Source organism: Balaenoptera physalus (genome assembly GCF_965194825.1).
Source record: "Balaenoptera physalus genome assembly, chromosome: 5".
In the NCBI taxonomy this organism is placed as follows: domain Eukaryota; kingdom Metazoa; phylum Chordata; class Mammalia; order Artiodactyla; family Balaenopteridae; genus Balaenoptera; species Balaenoptera physalus.
This window is the reverse complement of record NC_138884.1, coordinates 85,575,840-85,602,521: the sequence shown is the minus strand read 5'-3', so window position 1 is coordinate 85,602,521 and position 26,682 is coordinate 85,575,840. Positions and strand designations below refer to the sequence as shown.

The window sequence follows — 26,682 nt, the reverse complement described above, 5'->3', positions numbered from 1 at the left end:
ATGATCAGAATGCAATCCCTTTTACTACCTCTACCACTACTACCTGGTCCCAGCCACTATTATCTCTTGTCTGGGTTGTTGAGATAACCTCCTAACTGGTCTCCTGGCTTCTGCCCTTGGGAACCTAGATCTATTCGTAGCCCAACAGTGAGAAAGATGCTGTTAAAATGTAAATCAGTTGTTGGGGGCTGAACTGTGTCCCTCCAAATTCATATGTTGAAGATCTAACTCCCAGTACCTCAGAATATAACTATACTTAGAGATAGAGCCTTAAAAGAAATGATTAAGTTAAAACAAGGCATCCAGGGGGGCCCTAATCCAATTTGATTGGTGTCCTTATAAGAAGAGGAAACCTGGACACACAGAGAGACACTAGGATGCCTACACACACAGAGGAAAGACCATGTGAGGACACAGCAAGAAGGCAGCCTTCTGCAAGCCAAGGAGAGAGGCCTCAGCAAAAACCAAGCCTGCCCACACCTTGATCTTAGACTTCCAGCCTCCAGAACTGAGAAAATAAATTTCTCTTGTGTAAGCCACTCAGTCTGTGGTATTTTGTTATGGCAGTCGTAGCAAACTGAAACATCTGATTACACCCTCCTCTCCCCAAACCTTCCCGTGGCTTCCCATCTTATTACAAGTTAAAGCTGAAGTTCTTACAATGACCTACAGGGTCATGTATTGTCTGGCCTTCACCCCCTTTCTCTAACCTTACTCCTATTACCCTCTCCCTTGCTCATTCTATTCTAGCCACTCAGGCTTCCTGCTGTTCCTTGAACACAGCTGCCACATTTTGGCCTCAGGGCCTTTGAGCTTTCTGGCATCTCTACTGAGAAGCCCTTTCCCTAGATAGCTGCATGCCTCACTCCTTCATCTCATTCAGTTACTTACTCATCCCTGGCCACCCTGTCAAAAGGAGCACTCGTCCCTCCCCACGGTTAAGGCCCTCCTCTCCCTGGCTTTACTTTTCTTTTGAGCACTTACCACCATCTAACATACTATACGTTTTATTTTATTTCTTTGTTTATTTTCGTCTGTCCCCCACATTAGCATGAAATCTCCAAGAGGGTGGGATTTGTGTATAGCTTGTTCACTGCTGAAGCTCCAGAGCCTGAACAGTGTCTTGTATGTAACATGTGCTCAATATTTATTTTTTGAATAAATAAAGTATTTTATTGTGATATAATTGACATATAACGTTATATTAGTTTCAGGTATACAACAGAATGGTTTGATATTTGCATATGTTGCAAAATGATCACCACAGTAAGTCTAGTTAACATCTATCATCTCACATAGTTACAATTTTTTTTTTAATGGAGAAAATTATAAAACTTTATTGAAAGACATTTAGAAAGTCTAAATAAATGGAGAATTATACCATGTTCATGGATTGGAAGACTCAATATTATAATTAATCTATAAATTCAATACAAATCCAATAAAAACTCCACCTTTTGCTAGTTTGATTTGGAACTTGTCAGTCTAATTCTAGAAGTTGTATGGAAAAGCAGTTGGCTAAGAATATAGCCAAGATACTCCAACGAAGAAAAGTTTGGTGGTGATGTTAAAGGTGGAGGTGGTATTTGTCCTGAGATATCAGGACCTTTTTCTAAAGTTGTAGTACTCAGGATTGTATAGTATTGCCACAAGGTTAGACAAATTGACCAGTGAGTCAGAATCGAAACCATCAACAGACCCCCACCCCCACAAAAGAAACTTGATTTATGAAAAGAGCCAGTATTACAGATCCATGGGGAAAGGATGAACTTTTCAGAAAAGTTGGGACAACCAAGTGGTTGGGACAACCACTTACCATACGGAAAAAATATTATTTTGAATTACTATCTCATATTTTTGCAAAAATCAGTTCAGGGAAGACTAAAGACAAATGTGAAAAGCAAAACTATAAAACTTTTACAAGGCAGTAAAGGATATCTTTATGACTTGGAGTAGGAAATGATCCCTCCCCTCCCATGAAGCCAACTTGTATCCAGCTTTATAAGATACTTTTCAAAAATAGTTACTTCCAGCAGGACATGGGTGACAGTCCATAACATCTTACAACTTTCAAACTCCCCTCTCCAAAAAGTCAACAAAGTCTGTTGCTGCAATGAACAGGAAAAGTTTTCAGAAAGGGTGACTATTTCACATGAGGCATACAAGAGCTTTTCACAGGTCACCTCTGACATGGAGGAAAGGAACTAAAAACTCCAGGATTATTAATGAGATGATCCACAAACTACAAACAGGAATCCTGGCTCTTTTGAGCAACACCATCTTGATGTCATCACCAGGAATCCTGAGTATTGTTACCTGACGCAGCTGATTCTAGGGGTGCCAAGGCCGCACCATGACTCTTGGTTTCAGGAAGTCAAGGATGTGTTGATGGCATCAGGAAAGGAGAAGACATGAAGTTTTGCTTCCCCACACGATAAGGCTTCTGAGCCATAGTGGCTGTCATGTGTGAATGTCAGAGAATCCCTCCTGGGAACCAAGAATAATCTTCAAATATGAGGATAGAAAATTCTGTTTTCCCCCATTTCAATCCAGTTTCTGAAACATTCTACTAGTGGTTATTTTGCCCTTTCCACAAAAGATAACAGCAAAGCGTCTTGTGTGCTAATAACATAACTTAAAAAAAGAATCTATGTTTTTACAAAATTTGATTTAAAAAAAAATAGTATTTCAAACAGTAGAGTCGGGTTTCCCTGGTGGCGCAGTGGTTGAGAGTCTGCCTGCCAATGCAGGGGACACGGGTTCGAGCCCTGGTCTGGGAAGATCCCACATGCCGCGGAGCAACTAGGCCCATGAGCCGCAACTACTGAGCCTGCGCGTCTGGAGCCTGGGCCCCGCAAAAAGAGAGGCCGCGATAGTGAAAGGCCCGTGCACCGCGATGAGGAGTGGCCCCCGCTTGCCGCAACTAGAGAAAGCCCTCGCACAGAAACGAAGACCCAACACAGCCAAAATAAATAAATAAATAAAAATCCATGATTATCTGCTTTCATGCTCTTGACCATCTCTCCATTAAAAAAAAAAGAAAGAGATGCTTTAAAAAAAAAAAAAAACACAAAACAGTAGAGTCACTAGAATTACAGAGCTATCAAAAAAGTACACTTCACTTGGCATCCCCGGTGCCTTCTGCTTTCTGTGACTGGACTGTGGAGGCATCTCGGTTTTTTGCAGGGTTGTTCCCATTTTTGTTGCCTTCTGCTTTCCCCTTTCTCCCTTTGGCCAGCTTCTCTCCCTTCCTTGCAGGCGCCTTTTTTGCCCTGGGCTCTGGTTTTGGAGGGGCAGGTTTAGCAGACAACCGTGCCTATCTCCTCTGTGGCTCTTCCTTCACCTTTGCTTTGTCACCTTTAGCATCTCCTTTTGCCTTTCTCTTGGGCATGGTGGCAGTAGTGCCTGGCAGATGGCTTTACCAGCCCAAGCGGTTCTTCTGTCTTGCTCACTGCACCTAGAAAGATTTCCGAGTCTCGCGGCCGTGTGAGGGGCGCGAGGCTGCCAGCTGCGGGCCTGCCGCGCAGGTGCTCTGGGCTGGGGCAGGGTCGGCGCGGACAGTGGGCCAGCGAAGAGACGCCCGGAGCCGGGCGCTGCCGGGGACAGGAAGGCAAGGCGAGGATGCGCTTCCGGGGCTGCGGGCGTCGGGCCGCCTTGCAGAGCCTGGGACAGCCCGGTTCTCCCCCTCGCGATGCGTGTGTCCGCCTCCGGGGCCGCGGGCTCCGGACCCACCTTGAGCCACAGTTTTTTTTCATGTGATGAAAACTTTTAAGGTCTACTTTTTTAGCAACTTCTAAATATATAATGAATATGAATAAATTATTTGACAGGCAAAGAATCTTTTTTTTTTTTAATTTAAACGTGTTTAGTTACCAATGATGCAGAATTTTTTTCAAAAAATTTTTAAGTCATTTACATTTACTCTCTCTGTTTTGTTTACTCATGTTCCTTGGCCATTTAAAAACATTAGGGTCCAGGGCTTCCCTGGTGGCTCAGTGGTTAAGAATCCGCCTGCCAACGCAGGGAACACAGGTTCGAACCCTGCTCCGGGAAGATCCCACATGCCGCAGAGCAACTAAGCCCGTGCACCACGACTGCTGGATCTGCGCTCTAGAGCCCGTGAGCCACAACTACTGAAGCCCGTGTGCCACAACTACTAAAGCCCGCGTGCCTAGAGCCCGTGCACCACAACGAGCTCCCGCTCGCCGCAACTAGAGAAAGCCTACACGCAGCAACAGAGACCCAATGCAGCCAAAAACAAATAAATAAAATAAATAAATTTATTAAAACAAAAAAAATTAGGGTCCAAAGACAATGTTTTCTCTATATTGTTACACAGCCTCTCCCCAAACATTACTAACGGGTATGTTATACATTAAAGAGATTAAGCTCTTTGTCTGCCATATACTGTAACATATATATATTTTTGGTTTGTAGTTAGCATTTTTATAATTTTTTAAACAAAATAATTTACATTTTTATATAGTTAAATCTATTGTGAGTTCTTCCTCTGAGGCAAGCTTAGTCTTAAAGTAGCAGCTTTGTATAATTCTGTCAATTTCCCAGGAAATCTCTTATGTTATTTCCAGAGACTCCTCTGGTGCTCATTTATCTGAAATTCACTCACCTGGGGCAGGTGACAGTAAGCTGTTTTCCTGCAAGGAGTGACTTTAGGAGTTTTTTATAGCATTGACCACAAATGGCTTTTGTCCTCATGAAATTGTAATTGTCAGCAAATGGTCATATGAATTTAGGACTTTTTTATGGTGCCACTCAGGGTCCAGTCTCACCGGACAAGCTGATGGTCTACTTCAGCATCAATGTGCAGAGCTGTCTCATTTTCTAAGCTTCCTCCTATCCATCTTCAGATGCCAGTCACCACAATAAGTAGCCTCCCCTACTCCAACCCCAAAGCGCTTTGTGGCCTCTGGCAAAAAGACGAGGAAATGGAGGCACAAAAATGCTTAAGTAATATGCTACAATTTCAATACTAAGAAGGTGATATTCAAAAAGGTTAATAACCTGCACGGTGCTGATAGCAAACAAAATAGACACCAGCAGAAACTGACCAATCAGAACAGATGCGGGCATGAATTCTAACCAATCAGAACAGAGGCCACTGTTAACAACCAGGATCCCGCCTCCCCCACCACGAAAAGGCTCTTTTTTGGTAGGGCCAGAACTTGGGCTCCAGAGTCTCTGCTCTTGAATGCACGCCACTATACTGGCTCATCACCAGACTTTGCAGCATTGAAATCTGATTGCCGGTTTCAAGCCCTCCTGTTCTGTAATAATCTCCTCCTGTTCCTCTTAAGTCTTCAGCAAAGCTATCTGTATCCAACTCTGGGTATAGCAGTGTCACGAAGGGAGAGAGCAGAGTGAAGCTATGTGTACACTGGGACAGAGGTAGTGTTGGGGTGTTTGGGATGAACCGCCGCTTGGAGAAAAGTTACAAGAAGTGGGGAACGCTCCATAAAGTAGCCTAGAGCAGCTGTCCACAGTGAGCGGTGATATAGCATTCCCCCTTCCCCAAGATCTTGAGAAATCTTTGGAAGGAAAATACATTTTCTGCAGATATATAAGATATGATTTCAAAATTTGACGATGATGGCAGTGTTATTAAAAGAATGGGTGAGTGGAAACATTGGGAATGCTTGGCATGGATATGAGGAGAATCCAGGGGAAGGTTTAAGAACACCATCTTTGGAGTCGGATAGAGCTCTAGGCATGGCACTGCTATTTACAGGTCAAGCGACCTAAATCCAACCTCCTCCCTAAAGCTCCTTAATCTATAAAATGGGTGTAATAACAGTGCCCCGCCCATAGGGCAGCTGTGAGGGTTAAAAGGACACGTGTTTCCAGTTGCTGAGTACTGGAATGTTCAGTCAGTGCCAGGCATCGCTGCAGAGGGCAGTGACATCATCACCTTCGTCATCACCACACTCTGAAGTATTTTGAGTCCTTAAACACGCACACACATACACAGCCACAGAAGAAAAACCCAGGATAGGATGCTTGCATATTTCCTCCTAATCTCCAAATGACAGAGGAAGGGAAAGCAATGCGGCAAATCAGGAATGGGAGAGGCCAAATTCGAGAGCTATTGAGAAAGCTGCTGTGGGCAGGGCAGTGGGCTCTGAGCTCAGGAGATTCCTAAGGAGTTAATGCAGGGAAATTACTGAAAAAAGACAGAGATAGCTTAATTTGGCTTTAGGGAAGAAGAGAAGCCCTTGGGACAAGGGTTTGATTGGCCACAGATCTGATAAGAGAAGTGGGGAGGTGGTCAATGGTGGTTATAAAAGACAAGGCAGGTGATGAGAAGCACTTTTTTTTAGACTAAGAGGGCATCTCAATCTGTCAAACTTTTCCCCTTGCCTTTTCATTGCCTCTCTGGGAGGTTTAAGGTAGTCAGATAGATGGTAATGCCTGTTGACTGCATCTTTTTACACAGTGTTTTGATTCAAATGTTTGCAAGGTGATTTTGGTCGGCACTGATGAGGTGAGGGCAGGTCAGGTGAGACCAGGTGAGGCCAAGTGAGGTATGTATTTTCATGCCCTGCTGGAGGGAATGTAAATTAGTATGACCTCTCTGTAAAGCAATAAAGCAGTGTATCTCAAAATGCCTTAAAACTATCATCCATTTGAGTGCAAACTTTGGAGCAGTATCCTACAGAAATGATCAGAAATTTCGCCAAGGGAGGCCATTGTGTTGTTTACATCAGTAACAAAAAAAAAAAAGAAAAAGAAAAAGAAAAAAAAAGCTCATAGGACAAAGACTATAAAGAAACTCATAAAAATCTGAGCAGTTGTTATATCTGGGTAGGGGGATCATGAAAAATTATTTGTTTCAGTTTACTTATAAGATTTTCCTAAATTTCTCCAATACATTACTTATAAGAAAAATATATTTTAAAATAAATGCATTAAACAAAAATCCACTTCCTCCTTTCTGTTCCTCCTCTGCCTCCCTCCCTTGGCAAACCCAGGACCTAGGTATTCTGGTAATGACCGGCACAGGATGGTCCATTGTGGAGTCTGTCCTTGATCCTCTCTCCCTTTGTTGATTTGGCTGCAGGCTGTGGACTGGGATTGTATGACTTCCTCCAGTGTGGACGGACCCCTGCAGGACATGCTCTCAGTGGCAGTGATCCATGAACACCCTGCCACATTGCTTCTCATCAAAGCCAAACTGGTCAGGGCACCTCGACCGTGGGGACACTCAGGATTCGTTCAGCATATGCGGCTTAGAGTTCATCTTGTTTCAGAGGAACTGGGAAGGGCTTGGGAAGAGGGAAGGAGAGGGGTGAGAGGGTAGTTTTCCTATCCGATAATATTTCTCTTTAGGAAGTTAACAGTCATACCTGGTGTCCTCGGTTGGATAAATCTTGGTTGATGACAACCTGCTTTTTGAGTCTTGTAGATCAAGAAGAAGGCCGCGTGGTTGAGCTGCCATTTTGCAAAGGAGAGGCTCATTCATTCATTCATCCATTGACAGCTATTTATTAAGTTCCCCTTCTGTGTCAAGCACTGTTCTAGGCGCTGAGAATATAGCTGTGAACAAACCAGGAAAAATCTCTGCCTTGATGGAGCTTCTGTTCTAGTGCGGGTGGGAGTCAATGACAGTCAAGAGTGCAATGAAGAAAAATTCAGCAGAGTAATAGAAGTAGAACAGGATGGGGGGGGGGGGTGTGTGCGCACACGTGCTCCTCTGGACAGAATACTTGGAAAAGGCCTCTTAATAAAGAGATATTTGAACAGAGATCTGAAGGAAGTGGGGGAGTGAGGAAAGGCTTGAGAAAAGGCTTTCTAGACAGAGGGAAGAGCACATAAAAGCCCCAAGGAAGAGCTGGCTTAGTGTGTTTAAGGAACAGCGAGGAGGCCAGTGTGGCTGGACATGAGGTTGGGAGTTACGGAGGGTCCCATGAGGCTCTGCAGGCCTTTTAAAGGGCTTTTCCCTCTATTCTGAGCAAAACGGGGGGTCATGGGTTGGGAGCGGGGGGTGAGCAGAGGAATGACACATCTGACTGCAGTGGTTCTCAACTTTAGCTACACAGGCTGAGGACTACTGATTTAAAAGGCTCACTCTGGGCTTCCCTGGTGGCACAGTGGTTAAGAATCTGCCTGCCAATGCAGGGGACACGGGTTTGAGCCCCGGTCCGGGAAGATCCTACATGCCGTGGAGCAACTAAGCCCGTGCACCACAACTACTGAGCCTGCGCTCTAGAGCCTGTGAGCCACAACTACTGAAGTCCGCACACCTAGAGCCCGTGCTCCGCAACAAGAGAAGCCACCTCAATGAGAAGCCCATGCACCGCAGCGAAGAGTAGCCCACACTCGCCGCAACTAGAGAAAGCCCGCGCCCAGCAACAAAGACCCAACTCAGCCAAAAATAAATAAATAAATGCATTAAAAATAAATAAATAAATAAATAAAAGGCTCACTCTGGCTGTTGTGAGGAGACAGGAGGAGTTGGGGCAGGGGTGGGTGTATGGAGACAATCAGGAGGTTACTGCTGAATTCCACGGATGATGGTGGCTTGGACCCAAGTGGGAGTGATAAAGATGGTGAGGAGTGGTTGAATTATGGAAGTCATTGAAGGTAGAGCTCTAGTTCAGTGCTGCTGCCACTGCTACTGGGGCTCGGTGGGTCCTGGGACTTAGTATCAGCAAGCCTTTGACCAACACACCTAAAGCCTGTCCTCTAATCTGGTCTCCATCCGTCATAAAGGCGATTTTGGCCTCCGTATTTATTCTACATTATTTCTTAACTTGTTGAGAACATGGATGGGGAAGAAGGATGCTGTTTATTGAAGGAAACCCTCAGAGACTGATAATGAGTCTGTGGGGGGTGTGTGTGTGTGTGTATCGGTGTTTCTCAGCCACGTTCGGCTGCCAACTGCCGTTCGGCTGCCAACTGCCATATTGCAAAATTGGTGGCAAATTAGATTTCACCAGGGTTGGAGATTTATGAAGAAAGAGATGGGGGCAAGGGAGCTGAAGATGTATGTATGGGAACGATGACAATTTTATACTGTAGAATCTGAGCTGGGAAAGTCAGAAGGTCAGAACATGGGGTCAAGAGGTAGGATTATAAGTCCTGGTAGGATCAAAGAAATGTTGGGGTCAGGGTCAAGAGGGAGTACGCTGGAAAAATAAAAGTGGGTGGTAGTTGAGACGCTTAAAACTAACATGATAAGTAGATTGTTAGTAATGGCAAGGTCTAAGGTAGGACCATGGTTATGGTTGAGGGAGGACAGAGGACAAAATCACTGAAGGAGAGGAGGAAAAAAATGAAACTGAAAAGAGGGCTGAATTTGGAGTCAGAAATCCTGAGTTTGAGTCCCAGTGTAGTTACTGACTCTCTGTAATCTTTAAAAAGTCATTCTACCATTCTCAGCCTTCATTTCCCCAATGATTAAATTCCAGTTCAGTGAGCTATGGGAGGCTTTAAATGGCATTAATACACCTGACAGTGTTTCAAAACCTGGAAAATGCTCTCTCTATGTAAGAGATTGTATCCACTTGCCAAATAATACAAGATAACTTTTCCATAGTTCGTGAACAAAAGCAAGAATCAGTAGAACTCCAAACTTTCCTTTTCTGGGACACTGAATAATCTGAGTGACTATCAGGGGAAAATAATAAATCAGTCAAATGGATGACTCTTTGGGAGTGTCTTGTTGACAGTCTTTCCAGTTCTTTTTCTGTGATGAATAGTTCTAGATATATGGTGTCTGATGACAATTTCTTTTTGCAGGAGAGAGGAGTGGCTTTGATGGCAGGAAGTAGGCACAAGAACTGGTTGGAGAAAGCTGGTTAAGTAATTCAACCTTCCAGTAAAAGGATAATTGCAAGAAGCTGTTTTGTTCAATTCTTTTAAAGAAATTTGGTTTACCCTCAAATACAACCATTAGGACAACAAAGATGGAAAAGACACAAACGCTGGGAGAAGGAAGCACTAATTTTGGAATGCGTTACTGAGAAAAGTCATTTAGCACACCTGCTAAAGAAGTCCCTGTGACATAGGGATGCAGAATCATAAATATTTTAATATTTGTAAACACCATGTTCTTTCATTTTCTTTACTTCATTTGACTTGACTTCTAATAATGCAAACCTTGCTTGTGCCCCCATGACCAGACTCCCAACTTCCACACCCAATTTTAAGAAGAGGTCCCTGGCTCTACATCATTTTCTTGTCTATTATCCTATTTCTCTGAAAATTGAGGTCCTACCTTGGTCTTCTCTCCACAGCCCTTGCAGGGCTTGGCACCCAGACACTGACCACTGGTCTCATGTCTGGTCCTCCCTTGCTTCTGAATCTCCCCAGCTGCCTGCCAGCTTGTCCTGAGGAGAAATGTAGTGTGCACTTTAATTCTAAAGTGCACAGACTTTAGAATCAAAGGCAAAAAAGGAGACTCTCAGATTAAATTTTTTAAAAATGATAATTGCAAAACATCCTCTTCCACTCTATCCAGTAACATGTTTTCTACAGAGACATTTTTGAAATGAAAGGATATGGAGAATTTGAAAATAAGGAACAGGAAGATGCATACAAGGAAACCAAAGGAAAGGTGGGATAGCAATTTCAATAATAGATAAAATAGAATTTCATATGATCATATGAAAAATGATCATAAGAGACAAGGGGGCAGGCATTATGTGCTGTTTTAAGACCTTTACATCAAGAACCATGAACAGATATGCAGCTAAGAAGATAGCCTGGAAACATGTGAAGCAACAGCTTATAAAACTAGCAGTTTAACACATTCCCCTAAGAAAATAAGACTGAGTAGACTTTGGTGATGATCAAGCTGATGTGAGCTCATATCTATTTTCCGCCACTTACTAGCTGTGTGACTTCGTCACGTTGCCCAGCGTCTGTGAAGCACAGTGTCCTCACCGGGAAGACAGCAATAACACCCGCCTTCTAAGATTGCTATAAGCTCTAACCTAGAAAATACATACAAATCGTCAAGAACAATGTCTGGCTCACAACTGGTATTTTTATAAATGTCTCCAATAAAAATTATCCTTTGGACACCCCACTCCTCATCACCTGCCCTGTTCCAATCGCATCTCTGATTTCTGAGTACAGAACCTATATCCCAGGTTTTTCTTACATGCAAGCTCTAGGGACGCAGCGGAAAGCTGAAACAAGAGTCTAGAAAAATGCAACATCTTTGCAGGGTGATACTCAACTAATACACACCAGTATGTCTATACTGGTTGTTTACGGCTGGCATCCACTCTGGTCAGGATCTGTACCTTTATCAATTTGTCTCTCAGCTCCAAGTTTACCCTTCTTTACACAGCTTTGTGTTATCAGAGCCAGACATTGTAAACATGGGTTACAATGTTAGGGTTAGGGTTAGTTAGGGTTAGTTAGGGTTAGCAGCGGGGAGTGAGACCAAACAACAGGTTCCCTTGCTTGCTTGCTCCTAAGGGGGGAGCGAGCTGGTTCCTTATATGAGGTGACGGTAGGGCTGTGTCCAGGGGTTGGGCTGGAGGGGTAGCTTAGGGGGGTTGCCCACCCCTTTTGGTATTGTGTGCAGGGAGCATGCGCAGTTCCCTGCTTTTCCTCCGGACCCCCTGCTTTTGCTCCCAGCTCTTCAGAAGTGGCAGTTGGGCTTTTATTTGGTCTTTTTGTATCTTTTGTCCAGAATTTGCCCCAACTGCACGTGCACACGGTTATTTTTAGTCCCTTATAGTTTCTTTGTATTTTGTAGCCTAGGACGTTGGTCCAGGTGAAAGCACTGCAGCAAAGGGCCCCAGGTCCTGGCCTGTCTCATGCCCACAGCTCTGTTAATAGAGGACTCCTTCTAGACACAGCTCTAGTCTGACTCTGCTATGTTTCTTCGTCTTGTCAGGCTGTGTGTTCTTGTAGTAGCCACATCCTCTTGGAAGAGGTCTCTTAATTCCTAAATTCCTTCTTTGTCCAGTTTCTTCAGCCTAGAGGTAAAAGCTTCTTTTTATTGCACTGGCTACTTCTGAACCCTTTAGGGGTCCCTCTTACTCCTCTTAGTAGTTAATCACCTTCTACTAGTTAACAGTTCTTTATATTAAAGTTTCCTTATTCAAATAGCTGGTGTGATTTCTTTCTCCTTCCTGGAAACATACCTGATGTGTTTCTCTGCTAAACTGCAACTGTTATCAATGATGAGTTACTGGGTGTTGTTCAGGAAATTGCTTTATCAACACAGAAGATTTCTTTAAAGTAGCCCCCCTCTACAGGATCATTGCCAGCTCCTTTCCCAGATCTTTGGAGGAATAAAGAGACAGGAAGAAATAGACAAAATCTGAGAAGTGGGAAGAAAGCACAGAAGACTTAGCACAGAAGCTAAGTTGATTTACATACTAAAAAGCTAGGGGAGAGGGGAGAGGTGGAGGGAGGAAGAAAAAATTTCATAAACTGAGTATTGGAGAGAATTTGGATTTGGGAAATTTAATGAGGTTTATGAATTGGATTTCTGTTGATATTCTTTGAGAGATATGAGTAAAGATTGGAATTTAGTTTTTATTACTTTGGGGCACAGTAATATGCTTCCTTATTTGTGACTCTATGCAGAGACTTGGTCACATGGACACCCAGCTTTTGTTAGGGTTAGACCTGTTTTCTATTTTATGTTAGGGAAACTTACAATTTTTTCACACTTCTGTTTCTTTTCTTTTTTTTTTTTAAATGGCGTGAAGCTTGTTCTTTTTTTAAAAAATTAATTAATTATTTATTTATTTTTGGCTGTGTTGGGTCTTTGTTTCTGTGCGAGGGCTTTTTCTAGTTGCGGCAAGCGGGGGCCACTCTTCATCGCGGTGCGCGGGCCTCTCACTATCGCGGCCTCTCTTGTTGCGGAGCACAGGTTCCAGACGCGCAGGCTCAGTAGTTGTGGCTCACAGGCCCAGCTGCTCCAAGGCATGTGGGATCTTCCCAGACCAGGGCTCGAACCCGTGTCCCCTGCATTAGCAGGCAGATTCTCAACAACTGCACCACCAGGGAAGCCCCACACTTCTGTTTCTGATATCCAAATACTAGTATTATTACTGTAGACAATTAAAAAAGCTATCTGGGAATAGTTTTAGGCAATGTTGGAAAATCCTTACATACCTGTTTTCACCCATTATAGAAGCATTTACATCCTACAGATCCCCTCTGATTTGGCTCTGGAAAACACCTTCCTTCTGACTAAACTGATTTTTTGCTTTGTTTTGTTTCCTTTTTTTTTTTTTTTAATTAATTTATTTATTTTTGGCTGCGTTGGGTCTTCGTTGCTGTGCGTGGGCTTTCTCTAGTTGCAGCCAGTGGGGGTTACTCTTTGTTGTGGTGCGCGGGCTTCTCATTGCGGTGGCTTCTCTTGTTGCGGAGCATGGGCTCTAGGCGTGCAGGCTTCAGTACTTGTGGCACGTGGGCTCAGTAGTTGTGGCCTGCGGGCTCTAGAGCGCAGGCTCAGTAGTTGTGGCGCACAGGCTTAGTTGCTCTGCGGCATGTGGGATCTTCCTGGACCAGGGCTCAAACCCGTGTCCCCTGCATTGGCAGGCGGATTGTTAACCACTGCGCCACCAGGGAAGTCCCTTGTTTTGTTTTTAAAAAGACAGAGTAGGCATTCAACTAGGCATAGTGTAAGCAGCACCAGCTTTAATCTCTGTGTGTGTATGCATGTGTGTATGTATATTCTCAAAAAAAAAACACTAGAAATGTAAATCAGAAATTATTATAAATTTTCTGTAAGGGGAAGATGGGGATTGGATGAAGGGACAAGAATGGAAGTGAGCATTATAAAAATAAAATAAAATTTAAAAGAATAGCACCAGATATAGAGTCAAAGAGACTTGGGTTCAAATTCCAATTCTGCAGCTAACTACCAATTGACCTTCGAAAATTACCTAATCTCTCTCTTGGCTTCAGTCCCATTAATAAAATGCATGGGGTTGCTGGGAATATAAAGTAAGATAACACCAGTGGAATACTTAGTCCACTGCCTGGTGAATAATAAATGCCTGGTAAATGTTAGCAACATCTTGGCTCAGCATGAAAGAAACAGGACTATGTGAAACTTTTAAGATTCTTAAGCTTTATAACTATCCCTTTGTTTGTATTTTTGTTGTCCCCCTGTTTGTTTGTCCTGAATTCTTAGGAGGAAAATCCTTAAGAGAATAAGGGCTTGGATTCCTCTTTGGGGGCAGCTGGAATGAGATGTTCTTACTTTGTAGCCATTTTGGGGTGGGATGGAAGAGTGGTAAGAGCTCTAGGGGATAGAGAGAATGAAAGCAGCTATAGAGAGGAAATAGAAACAGGATAAGTCTTTGGGGCTTGTTGCAAAGAAAGAAAAGGGAGTCCAGAGGCTGGACCTAGAGAATGGTAGCCTAACAGAAGATCAGAGGGTATTTCTCTATATCCACCATGGATTTCTCCCTTCTTCCTCTTTTATTTTATTTTATTATTTATTTACTTATTTACTTATTTTTTTGTTTCTCCCTTCTTTCTGTTTTAGCATGGAAGAGCTGGGAGATAGTATGGCTATGTAACTTTCTCAGTGTGGCTTACAGATCCCAGGGTTGTCTTCTTTGTTCCAATCAGGAAACAGGTCTCGACTCTCTCTCTCCGGCAATCAATGCTTCCTTGTTTATGGAACCGAGGAAGTCCTTGGTGCAGATTGTATAATCCAGTCCAGACCTTTAGCACCTAAGGCCTCTTTTTAAAAAGAACCAAACCCTCTTTTCTTCCTGACATTTCAAGGCCCAATTGAACCTAACAGCTTCCAAGCATTATGCCCCTTGGCTACCTGTGTGATCCTGGGCTAGTTTTTAAACCTCCAGCCTGAACATGGGTCTGTCTGCAATGGAGAGCAGCCCCGGCAGGACCATGTGGCCAGGTCTCTCTCCCAGAATCAGATAAGTGGTTTGAGCAGGTATAAGAGACAGTTTTGTAAATGTGTTTCCACTGGATGTGTGGCACCGTGAACCTTTTAATCGTCCATCGTGTCCTCACATCTTCTGCCTTTGTAAGATTCACAGCTGAGCTGACTCCTAGCCTCCTAAAACTCCTTGGCTGCTTCTGTGGCAGGTGAGGCACAGGGCCTGTGGCAACCAGGTATCTGTAGTTGGAGGCTGGCCAACAGTGATAGAAATGAGTCAATGAAAGGAAGGAGGTGGGAGAAGCAGGCTTGGAAACCAGGCAGGCTAAGCAGCAGACACAGCGTGGCCGGGACGCCACCACCCTTGCCAACCGTGGGCGCCGTCCTTGGACATTGATCTTCATACTAGACCACGTCAGCCTCCACCACAGATCCAACACCACTGTTTCTATGACTTTGCACAATTCAGAGTCCTGGATGGGGGTGTCCTAGACCCTGTGTGGTCCCTTCGGCAGCGAGGACAAGAAGTGCGAGGTTTTCCGCCTTTTCGCTTCTGTACTGTGCACGTGTTGGCTAACACTCAGAACATACAGCATAGTTATGCTGGGTTCACATCCTCTGGTTAACTCTTGAGATGCTGGTGCCAGAAGAAGGCTCTGACTCACAATGGGGGCGGGGGGATTCCTCAAAATCAGGAAGGGGGATCTAGACACTAAACAGCAAGGGGAATAAAAAGAATGTCCACTGATATGCCGGAATCTTGTTTAGTGTTGTAAAGTGAGTTTTTTCAACCAAGCCCTTTGCCCCGCCCTCCTCCACCTTGTCTCCTGTTGAGCTTGGGCCTGGCCAAGACCTGTCATGCTTCAGTACCTGAGCAGGTGCATTTGCTCCCTTCCAGTGCCTGGAGTCCTGCCCTCCATTGCTCAACTCCAGCTGCTTGTTGTTTTTAACATTGGGTCTCCATCCCCAGGGCCTTCTCCTGGCTGAAGTCTTGGAGTCAAGTTTCCTTTCATGAAGCCGCACGTTGCCAGCTAACCAATCATAGACCTTGGGACTTGGATTGACATGACCTTTTCTTTCCTCCTTGCCTCTTCCCTCTGAGGGTCATCTCTCTAATCACTGGGTATGGCAAGAGTGAGTGATAGATTGAAGTCAGGAGACCCAGATTGGTTAACCGTGGACTTGGGCAAGTAATCTGACTTTATGAGCCTCAGTTTCCTTTTCTGGAAAATCCAGGGCGTGGTGACTGTAAAGATTTCTTGTGCTGCTGAATCACAGTGATGATGGTTCTAACACCAATGTCTTTTTTTCTCGACTTCACTTCTCGGGTTCCTGACTTTCCTGGTTCTCCCACTCTTAATTCTGGTCTGCATTATTTCTATCCCTTTTGTTCATTTTTAACACACCAGTTATGGAGCCCAGTAAAAAGGGGAGTTTTCCATTCTTTGCTCAACCCGGAGTCCTCCCACTCAGGGTCATGCATACATCGCCCCAGATCACTCAGCCTGAGGACGCTGACTTTTCCGGGGTCACGAGAGAACAGTAGAGGGGCTGAGCGCTCAGCACGTGACCCTCACCCTAAGCATGGGGTTAAATATCCTTGTCATTTTCTCGGTAAACACCCAGAGGATCCTGGTTACATTTCTGACAATATGGACTGCAAGTTTAGAATCGGATCTTTGCTCCTTGGTTTTACCCAGAAGGAGAACAAAAGGCCATACAAAGAGAGCTTTTGTTTATTTTATATACCAGAGGATCCTCTTGCAGGTTTTTCTACTCTGCTGTCCCTGTATTGTTTCTTCAGGTTTCATAAAAAAAATAATGGCAGTCACAAAAACAGCCACCGTGTGCCGACAACTTGCTCTGTACCAGGCCCAGTGCTAGGCTCTGGATCTCTGTTATCCCAGTAACCCTCTCAGTAAACCCAGGCAGTCGGCACCGATACCCACTTTCTACACTTGAGGAAACTGAAGCTTCGAGAAGCCATAGGACCTTTTTCTCAGGGCCCCTGTCTACCAGGCCCCATCGAGTCACCAAGCAGCGCCTCCGGTGGGCTTGGTTCACTCTCCTCAAAGTCCTCTCAGCTTCCCCGCCTCCATGGGTAGAGGAATCCCTGCTGCCTTTCTGATTTTCTTCTTCCCTGAAGCCTCCACGTCTGCTGAAGTTTACTGAACCCCAGCCACCTTGCTGGGAAGGGTGTCACAGACTCTCTGTGGAACCAAGGACTTCTCGGCCCTATCATATTCCTACCATGCTGGGGGTGGGCCCCTGGCCACATGTATACACTGGACTCCAGAAACAATAGCTCCAACGTCATCTCTGGGCCTTCTCGGGGTTAGAGCAGGAGTGGGATCTAGAAGAAGTTTGCAGAGGTCATTTAGTTCATCTCTTCATCTTTACCACAGTGACCCTTTTTTACTCTAATTCTCAAATATCGTTACATGCTCAGCTTCTCTCAGACTGCTCAAAGCAGTTTCCATTTGGATTAAAACCAAATATGCCTTGTTCTACCCTGTCAAGATCACGGATAATTAGTTATGACCTTCAAGATATTCATTTCTTTCCCTCTTTTTCCTTCCTTTCCTTAAAAAACATTAAGCAAGTGCTTTGGCGAATTGCCCTTTGCATGTCAAGAAGTAACAAACTATTGTTATGGGAGTTATAATTGGGGGGATTAATGTGCTTTTCTTTTTTGCTTTCTCCTTACTGGCTAGAGGAATCTTTTCATCCGGAGAAGTGATTAGAATGGTTCCTGAAGGAATTCAAGGAGAAAGAAAGTTAGTATTCAGTTTCTGGCATTGAAAATAGGATTTCACAGCAAGAAAATAACTTGAACACTAGGCTTGGAGTGAGGGAAAGGATTTTTCCAAATAACTTAAACTCCCAGTTGGTCTAGATCATAGAGTTTCTCCCATAGGACAGAGAAAATAACTCTGTTTAAGATTTAGGAGGTTTAGTCAGGAGTCTATAGGTTATATCTGGGTTAGAGCCAGGAAGTTATAAGGCAGAGGAAATAAATGAGTTGCCTCTTCTCGTTCGGGGGCATGGTGGGAAGAAGAGGCCACGAACAGAGCTGAGTTAGGAGGGAAGGTGAGTTTACATGTTCTGATGAAAGGCATGCTGGATAAGCTGAGAAGAGAACTCTGGTAGCAGACTCTGCTCTGGGACAGTGGCAGGGCTGGGCAGTCCAACATGGTACAAAAGGCAGGCTGCACGTCAGGCAGAGAGAGAGGGCTGGATTCAGTCCCAAGCTTCCCTCCATTCCCACCAGAGAGCCAGGAGCCAGCCCTGATGCCCACTGCGCCAGCACAGCAGAAGGAGGCTGGGGCAGAGCTCTGAAGGGTCCATAGCTCCAGAAGGAGCTGAGGTGAGGCAAGGAGCCGGAGGCAAGTGAGGGGGAGTCCAGACCAGGAGCTATGCCAGATGCAGACCTCAGTAATGGGGGCCAAGCACCCACCTAAGGGCCTGCACAAAGCCAAGGTGCCTTCTTCCCAACATCATTGCCGGAACCCAAGAGGGACCAGTTGAATGATTATTTAGACTAAGATTTAAGCTGGATTGGGCATTCAGTTATCTTTCTCCTCTTTACCTAGCAAATAACAACAAATAAGATGAGAATACAAAGAAAATATTTTCTCTGCACACCCAAGTTTGATGGTGAGGATATTTAAGCCTGCCACCCTATATTTCAATGAAAGAAATCAGCCTTTTCTATTTCAGGCCCAGTGATTTCCCTTTTTTACACTTTCTTGGTCCTAGTTGCTAACCTCTGGATAGGTCCTGAGTGTTTATATTCCTCTGAAATTATAGAGTATGTTCTCCTCTTCCTCCTCTTCCTCCACGTCAGTGACGACAGAGAGCAGAAAATCTCACGTCATGGGCTGAAATGTGTCCCCACAAATTCATACGTTGAAGCCCGAGCCCTCAGTTCTTTAGAATTTGATTGTATTTGGAGAGAGGGCCCTAAAGAGGTGATGAAGTTAATGGGAGGCCTTAGGGAGGGCCCCTAATCTGATCTGACTGGTGTCTTCATAAGAAGACAAAATTTGGACTCACCAAGAAACACCAGGGATACACATACACAGCAGAAAGACTATGTGAGGAGTCAGCGAGGATGCAGCCGTCTGCAAGCCGAGGAGGGAGCCCTCAGTAGAGACCAAAGCAGCCAACACCTTGATCATTGACTTCCAGCCTCCAGAATTGCCAGAGATAAATTCTGTTGTTTTAGCCACTCAGTTTGTGGTCTTTTGTTATGGCAGCCCTAGCAAATGAATACACTCACCTTTCTTTGTTTTTGCCTGGAGTGTCCCATGGTTTAAGAGAGCCCCACCTGGAGCCCCATTACCGGCATACTTTTTACAGTAGCAGGGCATTCTACAGGTCAATGCTCCTGTTCTGAGGATAATGCTAGATATGTTGCCATTATTTAGCATAAAATGTGGCCATGGCATGATGGATCAGTGAGCAGGCTGGTATTCACTGACAACACATAATCTCTGAGGTTCCTTGCAGCTCTCACCTTTCTGAATCCAGGCAGGAGACAGGGTGACAGAGGCACAAAAAGATGGCAGCTGGGTAGGGGGTGGCCCTTACCCACTCAAGCCATTTTTCTGACAGATGCTTCTTTTGTACTGACAGGGAGGCATGGAACCAGTGGCACAAAATGAGAGACAGTATAAAAAACTGAAATGTAATCTTGAAAGTTGATCACAGGACAAGATGAGTAAGGAAAAACATCAGGAAATTTGTCATTTAGCAGAAACCTTCCAGCTGGGAGGGTGACAGAAAACCTGTGACTTGTCATCTAAAGGCCTGGGGTCTTGTGAATATTCTTAATGAGCAATACTTCCTACCAGCTGGAAACCAGCTCCTTAACCGACATCTGGAAATCATTAATGGAAATCAGGGGAGTCCCCAAAGAAGTGAGGCTCTGAGAAAACATGGATTGTAGAAAACGCATTCTGTACATAATCATAGGTATTTTTCCTTTTCTTTCCCTTGTTATGGAGATGAGGTTGACCCAAGATATTCTGGAAATAAGTCAGTCTGAACTCCTTAGCATTCTGCCCTAGGGACCTGGGTCTGAGGAAAAGAAGCCTTTCCCTCTACTCTGTGTCCAAGGTACTCAATCCTTGTCGCGTTATGTGCCTGAGCTAAGGACATTAGGATAACTCGAAATATTAGGCAGAACAAGGACCTAGTGTATAGCACAGGGAAGTCTGCTCAGTATTCTGTAGCAACCTAATTAGGAAAAGAATTTGAAAAAGAATAGATGCATGTATATGTATAACTGAATCACTTTGTTGTACACCTGAAACTATACAACATTGTTAATCAACTATACTCCAGTATAAAATAAAAAGTTTAAAAAAAAGAAATATTAGGCAGGGCTAAGAGCATTAAATAGGGTGCCACCGGCCTTCAACCTATCTTTCCGTCCCCTTCAGCCCAGAGATACAAAGTTTGACTTCATCTATCCATTTCTCCCTCTCTCTCCACCTCTCTCTCTCTCTCACTTTTTTATAATCATTCACAGGGCCTCATTCAGAAAGAAAAGCTTTGTATCATTCAACCGGAGTCCAGAGGGGAATTTTTTTCTGAAAGTGGAGAGCTGTCTTCCGGCCTCGGCCACCACCTATTTTGGGGGTAGAATCGTAGGAGATGGTGCTGGGTCCCCGAGCAAATGCTGACATGTCTGTCATGACCTTGGCCCAAGAGCACGTTTATTCTCCCGTCTAGGCAGCATTTCAAGGCAACTGTTTTCAATACACCCAGGTCCTCCTGCCTAGCACCCTGCCCCCTCTTCTAATGCTGTGGTTAGGGAAACACGTCAGTTTGCTACTTATGCCAGAGCCTTGAAAGTCCGTTCAGGGGGAAGGGTGAACAAGCCTTCTGGACTGTCAAAGGTCTCTGCTATCTGAGCATTGCAACAGCAGCAGCAAATGGTCTGATCTCTTGCTTTAGATAAACAGGGCCAGAGTCGAGGCAAAGAATCTTGTTTGTCAGGGAATAATAGAATGCTAGAATCAGAGACGCCTCCAAGGTCATCTGGGCCACAAGACAAAAACTTGTGAGGAAACTGAGACCCAGAAATATGAAATAACTTGCCAAGGTCACACAGGCAGTAGTAATAACACCAGCTGCTCCAATTTATTGAGCACTTCCTGCATTAGCCATCATCGGGCAAAGCATTGCATTAGGTCTCCCCAAAACAGCCTTACAAGGTAGGTACTGTTACTGTATTTCTGATTTACAGAAAGGATATGGACGCCTAGAGAAGCCAAGTGACTTGCCCAGGGACCCCCAATTGAGCACAAAGCCAGGTTCCCAGCACACACTTGGCCACTACTCTCTGAAATAAGAACCTGTTTTGGTGGGATTGTCAGAATGCTGGATTTTCCATACTTGAAACATGATCGACAGTTTGCAACTGCTGTTTCATAAGTGACCAGTATACCAGGGTGCAAAAAACAAGCAAAGAACCTGGCCTCCCCAGGGCAAAAGGATTATACCTTTCAGCTCATCTTTCCACAGGCCTCTCCAAAGAGGCTGCGAAATGTTGACAAACGGGATCAAGTGCCAGCCACTGTGCATTTACTTCCTGATTAAGTGTATCCCTGGTATTTGCAGCTGAGGACACAGAAAAGCAAAGAGGATGTTGGCTTTCTCACGGGGTGGTGTGAAATCAGAGTCTGTGGGCAGGTCTGGGAGGTGGGGCAGAACTGGTTTTGTGCCTCCTCTTGACCCTTCCCTCTCCCTGCTGCGAGGTTTCTTTCCTTCCTTCACGTCCCAACAGTCCCCTGCAAAGCCCTGCTTCAGGCCAGGAGCTTTGCCCAGTCCTCCCCCCTCTGCCCCATAACGTACCTGCCCCAGGTGACATCTCTCTGAGGCCCTGCTCTCTGCCCCCCAGGCTGACTGAGAAGCTGATCCCTATGACGCGCTCAGGGCAAAGCCTCCCTCCCTTTAGGTAACACATCTGAAATTTAAAGGGTAGAACAGTCAAGTTCCTGAGCAGTTTGTCAGGAATATATCTGGGGAGCCAGGAAGACCTTGTAGGGAGACACATAATCACATTCTGATTCCCCAATTTCTAGGCTTGCCATAAGCCTGATACTCTGCTTCCCCTCCTTCTCAAACTCCCAGAGGCAAGATTTCCAAGTCTCTGCCCATGACAAGTGTATAATAAGTGAAACTTATTTGGATCTGTGTCTTCACACAAATGTTAGGCCTAGTGTGGGACTTGGTATCTCCCAGTTATACCCTGGGTAACTCTCAATTGTCTTTTCTTTTAAACTCCACCCCCTCCACACACACACAAAATGATGCTATGCTTAAAGCTATGGAAAATAATATTAAACTAGGATTTTTGAACACCTCTTATGGCTCAGACTCTGTATATTTACCTCTCATCTTTATAACAACCTTGAGAAAGAAATACTATCATCCCATTTTATTGGTGAAGAAACTGAGATTTAGTGACTTTCCCAAATTCTCATACGGAGAAAGTCTGAGAGAGGTCTGTCTGACCTCATGGCCATGCTCTCGTGTCTATGCAAGGACATGTGTCCCTTAGCTCAAAGTGTGCCTACAGCCCAGGATGAAGCTGACTTGTGTTAGCTCATGAGAGATGATTCTTTAATTTTCAGGAATTTTGTGAGCCAATTGTTACACACAGCCATTATTGAAAAAACAAACTATATAAACTTATAATAACATAAATTATAGTAAAAACAAAGGTGATAAATACTTAAAACTTGCCACTACTATCTATGCTGTTAAGGTTATTTGCACCTGTTTTATCTGTATGGTGGAAATACCTAATAATGCAAGACTATCGCACTCTCTTCCCAAGTTGGTGTTTGGTGATAGCACCTTGAAATCAGCCATGGTGGGACTACTTGGACCATGGAAATTGGCAAAGGCTACAAATCAGGGCTTTTTCTTTCCAGAGAGCCAGTTGTTAAACATTTACTAGCAAGCCACTGCCCTAGCTCGTTACCTCCTCATCACAGACAACAAATCTTTATATCTTGGGGCTAAAAGAACACATAAATCTAATTTAGAGTTCTCCAGACTTATTTTATATTGGGCAAAACTATTTTGTCAAATACCAGACTGAAGCCTAGTATCTGAAATAAGGAAAAGCAAAGCTGAACTAATTGTTATTTCAAGCCTTTAAGCTTTGTGGTGGACTTTTACATATTACGCAACAATAAATGATGAAACATGTAATTTTTCTCCCATTTCTCTGACTATGGCTCCTTAGACTCCTGTATGGGTGAGTCGCCTCCTAACTGCTCCCTAATCATTGGTATTCACCAAAGTACCATTCTTGACCCCTCCTTTGTCAGCGTGCACACTCTTTCTGTCCTCAGCTACCAAATGCACCTGTATCAAGTGTTGGTTTCTGAAAGGGTCCCAATAAATAGCATTTCTTTTCCCCTTTCATGTTCTAAATAAACTAAGAAAAGACACAAGGGAGTTAAAATGGATACTAAAAATAAGCAACAAGGATATATTGTATAGCACAGGTTATAGCAGCCATTATCTTGTAGTAACTTTTAATGGAGTATAAACTGTAAAAATACTGAATCACTATGCTGTACACCTGGAACTAATATAATATTGTAAATCAACTTACTTCAATAAAAAAATGGATACTTAAAACATACAAAAGTCAAATGTATTTCAACATACTAGCAATGAACAATCCAAAAAGGAAATAAACGATTCCATTTACAATGGCATCAAAAAGATTGAACTACTTAGAAATAAATTTAACTAAGACTTGTATACTGCAAATAAATAAAACATTGCTGAAATAGATTAAAGAAGACCTAAATAAATGGAAAGACATCCTGTGCTCATGAATCGGGAGACTTAATTTTGTTAAGATGGCAATACTCTGCAAAGTGATCTACAGATCCAGTGCAGTTCTTATCAAAATCCCAACAACTTTTGTTTTTTCAGAAATGGAAAAGCTGACCCTAAAGTTCATATGGAATTGCAAGGGACTCCAAATAGTCAAAACAATCTTGAAATAGAAGAACAAAGCTGAAGGAGCCACTCTTTCCAACTTCAAAACTTACTACAGGACTGAGGTAATTAAGACTGGTGCTGACATTAAGGATAGACGTAGGCTAATGGAATAGAATTGAGAGTTTAGAAACAAACCCATACCTCTATAGTGAACTGATTTTTGACAAGGGTGCCAAGACAATTCAATAGGGAAAGAACAGTTTTTGCAATAAATTGTGTTGGGACAACAAAATATCCAAAGAATTAAGTTGGACCCCTATCTCACACCATAAGCATAAATTAACTCAATGGATCAAAGATGTAAGAGTTTAACTAGAAAAGTCTTAGGGAAAAAATCTTCATGACTTTGGATTTGGCAATGAATTCTTAGATATGACACCAAAAGCCCAAGCATAAAAGAAAAAAACAGATAAATTTGACTTCATCAAACTTTTGTCATAAAAGAACACTATCAAGAATATGAAAAGCATGAGAGTTCCCTGGTGGTCTAGTGGTTAGGATTCAACACTTTTATTGTCGTGGTCTGGGTTCAGTCCCTGGTTGGGGAATTGAGATCCCTCAAGCCACGCTGCGTGGACAAAAAAAATTTTTTTAATTAAAAAAAAAAGAATATGAAAAGGTAACCCATATAATGGGAGTAAATATTTGCAAATCATGTATCTGACATGGGTTTGGTATCCAGGATATTTAAAGAACTTTTACAACTCAACAACAAAAAGGCAACCCAATTAAAAATGAGCAAAGGACTTAATGTTTCTCCAAAGAATTTATGTAAGTGGCCAATAAGCACACAAAAACATTATTAACATCATTAGTCATTAGGAAAACACAAATCAAAACCACTCTATATACCCCTTCAAACCCACTAGGATGGCTCTAATTAAAAAAAATAAGAGGGACTTCCCTGGCAGTCCAGTGGTTGGGACTCTGCACTTCCACAGAGGGGCGTGGATTCGATCCCTGGTATGGCTGGGGAAAAAAAAAAAGAAAAGGAAAGAGGAAAAAAACTCAGCCTTGGCAAGAATATGGAGAAATTGGAACCCTCATGCACTGCTTGTGGGAATGTAAAATGGTGCTGCTTGCAAAACAGTTTGGCAGTTCCTTAAAAGTTAAACACAGAATTACTTTATGACCCAGCAATTGCACTCTAGGTAGATACACACCCAAAAGAAATAAAAATAGGTGTTCAAACAAAAACTTGTACATGAACATTCCTAGCAGCATTATTCATGATACCCAAAACAGTAGAAACAATACAAATGTCCATCAGCTGTTGAATGGGTAAATAAAATGTGGTATGTCCATACAATGGCATAAAAAGAAATGAAGTAATAATATATGCGATAACATGGGTGAATTTTGAAAATAGGCCAAGAGGAAAAAAGCCAGTCATAAATGGCCACATGTTATATGATTTCATTTTTTAAAATAAATTTATTTATTTATTTATTTTTGGCTGCATTGGGTCTTCATTGCTGTGCGCTGGCTTTCTTTTTAGTTGCATCGAGCAGGGGCTACTCTGCGTTGCAGTGTACAGGCTTCTCACTGCCATGGTTTCTCTTGTTGTGGAGCACGGGCTCTAGATGCGTGGGCTTCAGTAGTTGTGGCACATGGGCTCAGCAGTTGTGGCTCATGGGCTCTAGAGCGCAGGCTCAGTAGTTGTGGTGCACAGGCTTAGTTGCTCCGAGGCATGTGGGATCTTCCCAGACCAGGGCTCAAACCCATGTCCCCTGCATTGGCAGGCGGATTGTTAACCACTGCACCACCAGGGAAGCCCTATGTGATTTCATTTATAGGAAATGTCCAGAATAGGCAAGTCCATAGCAACAGAGAGCAGATCAGTTGTTGCCAAGGACTGGAGTGAGAGGGTATGGGGAGTGACTGCTTAATGGGTAAGGGTTTTTTTTGGGGGGGGTTGTGTGGCAGTGATGAAAATGTTCTGGAATTATATAGTGGTGATAGTTACCCAACATACCTAACACTGTGAAAGTAATAAAAGCCACTGAATTGTCTACTTCCAAATAAAATGGTGAATATTATGTTAATTTTACCATCAATTTAAAAAATGGAGATGAGAGTACCATGTTTATTACTGATGGAGGAGATTGGAGGATGTTGGAGGACTTAGCTTGGCATGAAAGCCAAATGCGCCTGCCAACTGAGCCCCAAAATTCAGCAGAATTACCCTCCCTGGTCACAGGCAAAACTGGGTTTGGGAGGACTTAGGAGAGGGAAGAACAGAGGGGAACTTGTCTACTTAGCTCCCCCACAAGAGGAAGAGGAAATTGCATAGCCACGAATGCCCAGTTATTCCCAAAGTTATCAATCAGCTGTTAAACTACCACTCCAGGCATGAAAAGAAAACAGAAGCAGAGAGAGGCCTAGCGCTATGTTTGCTGAACACTCTGCACATCAAAGGAACCATCAGGAGATGGATTGACATTTTTCCTCACTAGTAATATGCACTCAGATGGAGAAAATAAATTGGGTTTCTTTGTTTTATATAGCAGTGTGTACCTTTGTTTTCCTGGGTAGCCAGAATAACAGTAATACTTAGTCTTACAAATGAACTTATCTACCAAACAGAAACAGACTCACAGACAAAGAGAACAGACTTGTGGTTGCCACGGGGGAGGTGGGGTGGGAGAGGGATGAACTGGGAGTTTGGGGTTAGTAGATGCAAACTATTATATAGAGAATGGATAAGCAACAAAGTCCTACTGTATGGCACAGGGAACTATATTCAATATCCTGTGGCAAACCATAATGGAAAAGAATATGAAAAAGAATGTATA

At 43.6% G+C, this 26,682-nt stretch overlaps 1 pseudogene across 1 annotated transcript; it reads right to left on the bottom strand.

Annotated features, from left to right (window-relative positions):
- Nucleotides 1-648: 648 nt before the first annotated feature.
- LOC309662002 (high mobility group nucleosome-binding domain-containing protein 4 pseudogene) lies at nt 649-26,682 on the bottom strand (annotated as a pseudogene). The gene has a single exon. The product of its transcript is annotated as a high mobility group nucleosome-binding domain-containing protein 4 pseudogene (transcript).